Source organism: Adiantum capillus-veneris, chromosome 23 (assembly GCF_014529385.1).
Source record: "Adiantum capillus-veneris isolate H3 chromosome 23, ASM1452938v2, whole genome shotgun sequence".
Lineage (NCBI taxonomy): Eukaryota > Viridiplantae > Streptophyta > Polypodiopsida > Polypodiales > Pteridaceae > Adiantum > Adiantum capillus-veneris.
Genome location: NC_140953.1, coordinates 1,206,903 through 1,217,309, shown reverse-complemented (window position 1 = coordinate 1,217,309; position 10,407 = coordinate 1,206,903). Strand labels below are relative to the sequence as shown.

At 43.1% G+C, this 10,407-nt stretch overlaps 1 non-coding gene across 1 annotated transcript; it reads right to left on the bottom strand.

Annotated features, from left to right (window-relative positions):
• Positions 1 to 10,074: 10,074 nt before the first annotated feature.
• Positions 10,075 to 10,146, bottom strand: TRNAN-GUU (transfer RNA asparagine (anticodon GUU)). Its single transcript has one exon. It is a non-coding gene; the product is annotated as a tRNA-Asn (tRNA).
• Between the last annotated feature and the right edge of the window lie 261 nt (positions 10,147 to 10,407).

Sequence of the window (10,407 nt, the reverse complement as noted above, 5' to 3'; positions counted from 1 at the left end):
TAAACTCCAAATAGAGCAATAAATGCTTATTAATTGGATATTCTTGGTGCTAATGTACGCACTTTGCATATCCTTAAGCCCAAGATTACACTTTGTAATCTGCCTATCCCCTTGGATAACTGACAGTACTGAGGTGTGTTTCCTCACAGTTTACAGACAGTCGTCCCAAATGACTGGTAAATGGGAATCACAAGATCGTATAACATTGTTGAGGAATCAAAAATGTTCGGAATAACCATCGTGGTTAACTTGAGAAATCCACAAACACCAAAATCGAGCCATGACCTCTATTGGGGACTAGTAGACCCAAAAGTAATCTCATAGAGCTACTGCACATAGAGTGCAAAATTCTTCATAAGCAACAACTTGAGGAATATGCATGTTGTTCCAAATCAGCCTTTGCTAAACACTAGGGCCCATAACACCTAGTGTGCATGCATTTAGCAAGAAACAGATCCAAACCTGTATATCCATGGTGATCTTTGCCAATACTTATGGCAAATGTGATGCGCGTAGCACTCATTAAAAAAGAATGTAAATAGTTCTGAAAAGAAACTAAATACTTTTAGTTGCAATCTTTTGCAAGCCTTGTTGAAACGTCTGAATGGCAATAAAAGGTGAAACATTGATCATTTCTAGGTACAGACAATGAAACATTTTCATTAACAACTTATAGCCTTGATATATGTATAAACAACCATTTGTAATGTTGTTTAGCAATATTTGTAGCTGAACAAGTCATTCTAAGTATCCGACAATTTTTGGCCACTGAAATTGCTCCCGATATGTCGTGCTAAAAATGGTCTAGAAAACAGATGTGACCAGCACCTAGGGACTTTGTCGTGACACATATTTGAAATAGGTGACGCCAGTGTCGGTCCCAGAGACTCATATTCGCCACATGTGGAATATGTCTCAACTAAGGATGTCTAAAAAAAGAACATCCTTCAAGTACAAGACGTCCTTGTGTGTGGAGGTAACTCTAAACACTTTGCGCAACAAGAGTGAGAGGGACCCTCATTCATTGCTCCACACTGGCTAAACCGAACTCCTTGAGGTCCTAGACCATGTTGTATTCCATGTGACAACATGTGCCAAATTGAATCCTACAAGTGGATTCATAACAGCATAATGTACTTTGGACACTACGACCCAAAATGCTTGTTTCGACATGCCCTTGGCATGGCCCTCGGGATTGAACTGAAAATTCAGTTACCCGTATTCAAATGCATAGGAGTACATCTCCCACCTGTGAAAAAAAAAACAAGCAACATTGCACTTGAAACCCTGGGTGTTGCCTTCGCAATCCAAACCCGTTGGTAGAATTTACGTAGTCAAACCCCTTGGTAAGACCTTTTGTAGAAACTACTCAACTAGCAGGTAACGGTAACCAACCTAGTTAACCATGTACAGAATTATGAGAATCAACTTGAAAAGTTCAATTTTTCCGCTACCCCATGGTAGATTACTGGCTTCTTTCCTCAAAAGTAAAAATGGGATAGATCAAACTATGATCCTTAATGCCTATGGGGAGATGTAGCAATCACCTGCCGGGTCTTACCCCAAAATAGTATGTCCATAGACAATCCGTAGTGCTATAGAGGGAGCCGGAGATCCACACAAGTGAAATGCCTAGCTCTTATGGACAGCCATGCTGTCTCAACCTATTGTTGCATCTATACTGCGTGGTAGAGATCAGCTGATGGGAGTTTAAGGTTATCAAAAACTCAACTCGAGCGTCGCACTGAAAACATGTAGTGCAAAATGACACACTAAACATCCGTAATGACAAGACTCGTGCTTGTCAATTAACATCAATGTGTACTCCACTGGGTAGAGCTGTTCGATCTTGAGAACAATCATCCAAGAAATACCAACCATTGGGTCTTACCCTAGATTGAACAATGGCTCTTAGCCAGCGTGTGTGGCTCATAGCCCTCATGGCAATTAGTGTTCAATCATCAAACCGATGAAGACTAATGTGGATGGCATTTTTCCCTATTTCTAGCTGAGAGTTAGAGCACCTTGGCTCAGGAGGACTCACCAGCGAAACATGTAGCAAAAGCTTCTTAGAAAGGGTGCATTATTCTGCGAGAGAAATAAAAGAGAGAGAGAGATAGAGAGCATGCTGGACTGAGGAACTTTCCTTAAGTTAGTGCCTTGTATGTACTGCGCCCATGCTTGTGTGAATCTTATGCGTAGCGTGTAGCTTATCCTGTAAGCCTGCAACAATCTGGCTGGATAACGCTCTCATCGAGAGAGGTAACACAAGTCACCGGTTTAGGGTTTAGGGTAACATCGAGAGAGTGACTGTACGAAAATGACTTAACAATGGCTCGTTGCCTGTGAATGAAGTCTTAAGTCTTAGATTTGGATTCCTTGTAGTGTAGGTGTGTGTAGACAGCAACGAAAAAGCATGTTGAAAGAATCCAGAAGTTTTCTCGTCCTTGACAGAGTGTCTGGTGTTATAGCGGAAGCGTAATTTGTGAGGCAGTGGAGTTGAGTCCACTTGACCAACATGCCTTGCATGCGAAATTGTAAGCCCTTGGCTACTATGATGGCCTCAAGCGTGAGAGCCGAAGCTGTAAGTGCCTTGCACAGTCTGCATTGGTGGTGATGCATCATAACGTGATGTCACCACACAGAAAAGGGAAACAAATTTCTAATCGTACAGTTCCCCAAACTGGCGTGCCAATGCCCTTGATACCAAATCAATAGGCAGTAGTGTGGCACACGTGAGAAGCCTTGCTTCATGCAAAATTGTCAAATCACTTTGCTTCCTTGTTCCACGAGAGAAAGTTGGGCTTCAATATCCTGCAACCATATGGAGAAATTCCCCAAAAGAGTGCGCTCATAGCCTACCCCAAACGGAAAAAATCTCAATGCAAGAGTCGTAAATTGACCAATACTGTGTGGTAAGCATCCTCTGTCAGCTTCAAGAAATAATAAGAAGGAGTCGGCCATGCCGAGCAACTTGTTGCCTTTAACAAGTCCAAAAATAGGCCGTGCCTGTCTCCTTGAGATACTAAAAAATTACAAATTTGAGATGCTTTATCATCAAATTGAACTGTTGATGAACCGTGCTTCAGATCAAGGCGATAGGTACTCAAGCCATGCTTGAGTCAAATGAGTAATTGAATCATTGGTCCTTGGTAGATAATAAAATTGTAATGCTTAAAATAACTGTCACAAGCCGTGCTTGTGCTTGGAGTGCGGAAATTGCACTCACTTTTGTTGCATGTAAAGAGTAACATGCGGTTCTCATGCATTACATTACCAAAAAACCAAATCTGTATGCATACCTTACCTTTGAAAGGTGAGAGACGTATTATAGTCATGTCATCCAAGAGCTACAACAATCGTTAGCGCACTTGCTTGGATGCAAGAGTTGCCTCACTGTCGATGCTTTGGCAAGGTCTTGAAAAATCCCTGGAAAGTACGACCTTGCGGGCTTTATTGGTTCATTCCTTACGTTTATTGCAGGTTGTACTTCCATAGGCTTGCATGCATGCCTTTGCATGTTCGCGGCCATGCTTGATTTTTTTTTAAAAATTGTTATGTGCTGCCGCGTTTGTTTTCGGCCTCCCCCAAAACGACTGTGGGCACGCTCCCTTCCCTGCTTTTATTTTAAAAAATAAATAAATAAACAACCCAATTTGTAATGGAAATGGCCTATGAATTTAGAGAATAGCGGAATTAAGAGAATTAGAGTGAGCAACTTTGAGAGCATAGAGGGTGAACTTAATTGGTAGTAGCAACTTAATCATAACACTTAATTAACTAGGCATGAGCAATACTTTCGCGAGAGAGAGAGAGAGAGAGAGAGAGAGAGAGAGAGAGAGAGAGTTTAGAGAATATGACAATAGTTGAGGACCGGATTTATGTGGAGCCGGTCTTCCCTCCAAAAGGCATTTGTATTATAGATTCTCTCATTAAGAGAGACTTGGTACAATACAATCTTTGTGTTCCTTGAGACCTCTTTGGCATTATGGAGATGGAAGCTTCATATACCAAGCTTTTGCATAATATCAACAATCAATCTTAGCTTGAAAACAATCAAGAACTCGTGAACATCATTAGTCTTTGTGTTCCCTAAATCATTTGAGTGCATGAAGATGTATACTTTTATGCATCAACTTGTGCCTAAAGCAACAATTAATCTACCATGCAATACAATTAATCTACTTGCATTAAGTAACTAATCTACTTGCAATAAACCATTAGCCTTCTTGCAGTAAGCATAACATGCACTTTGTAGAAAGCATTAACTATCCCAAGCCTCAGTCCCAAGACCTCAAACACCTTCGAAGGTGGAGAGAGCTAGCAGGGAATGAGGGTAGGGAAGAGGAAGAAGAAGTATTCCATAGGAGAAAGAAATAATTCCTCACTTATCATCACTCTTCTTGCTTAGCATACATAATAGCATTAGTAATGAAGATGGAGAAGATGGAAAGCTTAAGCATTGAAGCATAGCTCTTGGTTGGATTTGCATTCCATAGCCAAGAATGTTGGTGTAGGCTCTCAACTTCTCAAGGAGCTTGGAGAAGGAGATGGAGCTCTTGCACCTTGCTTAGCACACAATGAGAGTGTTTGTGAGTGTGTGTGGGTGAGTATACCCCCTAAGCACCCCCCTAGCTTGCTTGGGTTGACCCCCCCTTGTAGCTCATGCTTGAAGCTCATCGGACCCCTCCAGGCCTAGCCAATCATAAGCAGGAGGCATTACAAGCAACAAGGGTAGCCTTGAGACAAGTGTCCCCCCTTTCCCCTTTGATAGAGAGGGCTAGATAAATGCAAAATCAATTAATTAAATCTCCTAAATTATCATTGGACCCCTTGGGTGGCCAATCAATAGGCTTCAGGCACACAATGAGGGCAACATGAGGAGGAACTTGACAAGTGTCCCTTTTGCTTTCTTTGTACCATGCATGCCTTGTGTGAGTGTGTCGGTGTTCTCTCTCATCCCCCCTCGTGTAGGGCCCCCCTCCTTGTAGTGATTGAATCTTTGACTTTTTGACACCTCAAGCCCTCATGCATAGGCCCAGTTCCCACCACAAGCTTGGCCCTTAAGCACTTTAAGCTTGGGCTGGGTTCTCACCTCAAGTGCAACCCTAACATCTCGAGCATGTCAAGCACCTTAAGCATCTCAATCATTAAGCACCTCAAGCATCAAGAACCTCAAGCACCTTAGTCATCAAGCATGACAAGCAGGACAAGCACCTCGAGATGGGTCGGGTTCCCGCGTCTCAAGCTCAGCCCTAGCTTACCTAAGGTCAAAGGACTTTTACACATATTATTGGAGGTCTTCAATGAAGCTAACCCTAAGGTCTTATGCTCCATTGGTTAGCCTTTCTCTTTGATAGAACATCTCTCATTTGGGCCCCTTTACCATTGGCCCTTTGTTGAGATAGATCTATAAGCACGTGTCTATCTCTTAACCCTTGTTCCCGTTTATTCTCCCACATTAAGTGATCAGTTTAACATGAGAAAATCATTTGGGTTGGTTAGATATTAGTTTTTATGACACAATTAGAGTTTTTTTTTGAGAGAAAAAAGCATATTCTGTGCTGCCGGCAATGGCCGACGATGGCGAGGGCTCATAGCTCTCTCTAGGGGACTCAAAGCGCCGCGCACAACAAAAAAGCGAACTGCTACCTGCTACTGTGCACACACCGCGTTTGTTTCGGCCTCCCCGCTTAGCAAGAGTGTCTGCACACGCTTAGAGTGTGGCCTTACACCTCTTGTGTAGGGCGCCTGCCCACGACCATGCTACGAGCCAAGGGGTTGTTTTCCTCCCTTTAGGGTTGCTGCCTGCGAGCAGATGTTAGCCTCGACCTCCCCGCCTAGCAAGAGGTCTTCTCCACGAATGACCGAGAGAGAGAGAGAGAGAGAGAGAGAGAGAGAGAGAGAGAGAGAGAGAGAGAGAGAGAGAGAGAGAGAATTAGAGATGCCAAGCCATGCAAGGTCCCCTTTCTCCATAGCTCTCTCTTTCCTCCATGGCTCTGATACCAATGTAAGACCTAGGAGATTGAGATGTAGGATCCTCCTCCCTACCGCCCTTTATATAGGCCTAGCTACTAGCTCTTGCCCTAAGCGGATCCCTAGTCCACACTGGTCCAGTCCAGGCCCTTGGCCTAGGTCCCTGACCCCCTAGGTTGGGCCTTGCCTCGTAGGACCCTTGTCCTGACACCATTACCACACGTGGATGAGTTGTTCGACAAGCTCACTCATGCTCGTATTTTTACGAAGATAGACTTGCGGTCGGTGGGCTATCACCAAGTACGTATTCAACTTGTTGATATACCCAAAACTGCATTCCGAACAAGGTTTGGACATTACGAGTTTTTGGTTATGCCTTTTGGGTTAACCAATGCGCCTGCAACATTCATGAAACTCATGGATAGTGCCTTGAGACCATATTTGGGCAAATGTGTTATCGTTTTTCTCGATGACATTCTTGTATATATCGCTTCTGAGGAAGAACACTTGCAACATCTAAGGCAAGTATTTGAATATTGAAGGTTTGTTAAAAACTATGGTAGTATTGTTGTTCCCATGACGGACCAACTGAAAGGCAAAGGAAAGACCTTCCAATGGGGGGCTGCTTAGCAGCATAGTTTTGATACATTCAAGGATGCATTAGCTACAACTCCTATTCTAGTTATTGTGGATCCTTTGAAACCATTCATTTTGGAAACGGATGCCAGTAACCGTGCTATTGGAGCATTCCTTCTACAAGAGGGGAGGCCAAGTGCATTTGAAAGCAAGAAGCTTGATTCGGCACAACAAAATTATTCTGCTTATGAACGCAAACTCTACGCAATAGTGTCTGCCTTAAAGACATTACATTATTTGTATGGAACTCAGTTTGAGATGTGTTTGACCATGAAAGCATAAAATGGTTTACACAACAAACCGACTTGATGGGTCGAAAGGCCAGGTGGGCTAAGATCCTTCAGTAGTATGATGCAAAGCTTCGGTATCATAAAGGATGATAATTGTGGTGGTTGATGCTCTTAGTCATATGCCTGAGATCAAATCCCTTTTGTGCACGAAACTTCGCAGTGAAGTTTTGGATTCATTGGAGGGCATGATGATGCATATTGCAAAGTGTGGATCCATGTGCAAATGAGGGATCCTTCTCACTCCAATGCTGGTAGTGCGTCATTAACCTCCACATACAGTTCTTCTCCGTCGAGTGATGAACAACAGTGATGGAAGAATTTTTCCATCAACAATGGGTACGTACTCCACAAGGGGAGAGTTTATGTACCGACGGACACGGACATTCAGTGCCAAATTCTTCATGAATGTCATGACAGTCCAAGTGCAGGGCACTCGGGTATTAAAAAGACTTATGCTCTCGTACGATGACAGTTTTACATGGCTTTGTTCAAGATTATGTTTTGCATTGCCAAAAATGTCAAGTTAATGTAGGAGAGCGCTTGAAGGCAGGAGGACTCTTACATCCTTTAGAAATTCCCAATGGAAAATGGGAAAGTATCTCTATGGATTTTATTGTGGGTTTACCACTGTACGAGGTTATGACTCAGTATGGGTGGTCGTAGACCAATTGACTAAACTATGCAAGTTTATCCCAACAAAGTCAACCATAAAGACTACAGAATTAGCTAAGTTATTTGTGGACAATCTATACAAGTTGTATGGCTTGCCAAGTAACATTGTAAGTGATTGTAATCCCAAGTTTAACAGTCATTTTTGGAGGGCTGTGTTTAAACAATTGGGTACACAACTCAACCTTAGTACAATTGATCATCCAAAAACGAATGGTCAAACTGAACGAGTTAACCAAGTGCTAGAGGATATGCTATGCACATACGTTAGCAAGAAACAAACAGATTGGGAAGAGTATCTACCTCTTCTTGAGTTTGCTTACAACAGCGCTAAGCATGTCACGACTGGATTTAGTCCTTTCATGTTCATGTATGGTTTTCAACCTAGGTCACCCGTAACGGTGGGGTTGGCAACCAAAAAACTCCAGCAGGTTAAGGATTTTCTCCAAGACCATATGGATATGCTGAAATCGCTCGTCAAAATGTCTGGCAAGCGCATGATCGATATAAGAAGTACGCTGATGAGAAACGTCAACAAATTACTTTTGAGGAAGGGGAAGAAGTTTTTTACGTGTGCCAGAGCATTCGGAAAGCCTGAAGACTGGGCCAACACCTAAATAATCTCCAAGATATTGTGGGCCTTTCAAGATACTCAAGCGAGTTGGTGATCGTGCCTATAAACTCTCGTTACCGACACACTCTCGTGTCCATCCCTTATTTCATGTAAACCGTTTACGTAAATGATTACATGGGACGACAATGTCATTGACCAACAGATTCTGGTCGATTTCATTGAACCTCCTACCCCACCGCATGACCTAAGCGGATTCTTACTATCATGATTTACGTACGCATCATCATGTACGTCGAAAAGCTTTAATCAAGTGGAAAGATTGACCTGAAGAAGGCGCCACTTGGGAAAACATTAGTGCTCTTAAGAAGAAGTTTCCTACTTTTGTTTTCGAGGACGAAAACACTTCGCCAAGGAGGGAGTAATGTCAGGCCAAGGGCTAGAGGGAAGAGGGGAGTGAAGGACTTAGCCCAAGGGCCGGACTGAAGGTGTGGATAGGGGATCCAGTTAGGGCACTCTCGCGTGGGCCATGGGCTCTCCTATAATAGGTTGGTTGGGAGGTGGATCCGCTATCAGTCTCCTCTGAATTCTACAAGGAATAGATCTAACATCACATATTAATATTCTAACTCTTGCTCCCTTTTATCTTCCCATATTAAATGATCAGTTTAGCATGAGAAAATCATTTGGGGTAGTTAGATATTAGTTTTTATGACAAGATCAAGGATTGTTGGAGAAACATGCTATACTTGGCAATGCTTTGGTCAATTTGTATGTCAAATGTGGTGCTCTTATGAAAGCACGTCAAGTTCACGAATGAACTTTTTGCTCAAAATGTAGTCTCTTGGAATGCGTTGATTGTAGGATATGCCCAACATCTATATGGCAAGGAAGATCTAGGCTGTGTTTATTGAATGCAAAGGGAAGGGCTTTCGTCAAATGCAATCACCTATGCTTACAACCCGACTCATCTCTCAATCGGCGGAATAATCTTCCTCTGGAAGAGGAGGAGCGAGATTCCGAATACGTCAGGGAAACCTCTTCCGTAGATATACATCTGCAATATCCGCAGATATTTACTCCCGTTCGTTTGGGTTGCTACGCGGTAGCGGAGGATTTCCCGAAACGATTTCTTCGGTTTAGGCTTCTGGTTCATAGAAACAAATGGCTGAGACGGAACCGTTCCCCATTTTGGGATTTTCTTATTTATAATATGTTGCTTGAAACTTATGAATATCTATCCAATCCGTTTCGGTTTGGTAAAGCATCACTGGATTGAACAATGAAACAATTCCTTCATGAAAGTTCGATGTCATGAAACAACTGTTGTTTCCTCACCTAGATACTCCCCACTCCGTTTAGATCTCTAGCCATAGAATTGGAAGCCAACTCACTCAGTAGGAGGAAGATCTCTATTTTCCTTTAACTGATATGGAAAATCTAATTATAGCATTTCAAAAAGAAAAGAAGTTGGAGAACAGTTACTATAGGAATTAGGAGTCTCTCCACTGAGAGGTAGGATTGGAAGGAGTGATATAGGTTATTCCGCAGGAATTATGCGAACGAAGACAATTCTTTGTCTTCCCAATAACTATCCTCGATAAGATTTTGGATTCCCCCCCCCCTCACCCTCCCCAAGTAGCTCCAAGGATCTCATTGAGGCGTCGAAATCTAAGAATTTCCACTTTAAATCAATCCGGTGTATCGAATGACTGGAATGGGCCAATTAAATTAGTCAAGTGGGGGGGGGGAGAACGGAACGTGCCAATATTCTCGTTTCCATTCGTTGGTGTCGAGGCCTAAAATAGCGCGATAGCAAACCATTCAGTGGTTGGTGGGTCACGCCGACTTGATTTGGCATATGTGTGATGTGAAATACAGCTCTCCTAATCCTAATTAGTATTAGTGGAAATTCTTGACGTAGATACGGATCTCCCCGGATAGGATTCGAACCTACGACCAATCGGTTAACAGCCGACCGCTCTACCGCTGAGCTACCGGGGAAAATGGTAGGGGATTCAGTCCCATACACACTTGCTTGAATACCTTTTTTCCAGAAGCCAATTCCAAATCTGGAAGGAGTTAAGCTTTCTTTGCCATTGCAAAAACTTTGCGTACTCCCTAGCCCCCATTATAGGGGGGGGGTAGTGGTGATAGTGTGCGCTCCTTGCCGCACTGTCGAAGCAAGGGACTTGCCAATACACCGTATGCGAGCCACAAACGGCTCCAAGCACACAACAAGCCTAAACTAGCAAGCTCAAGAAA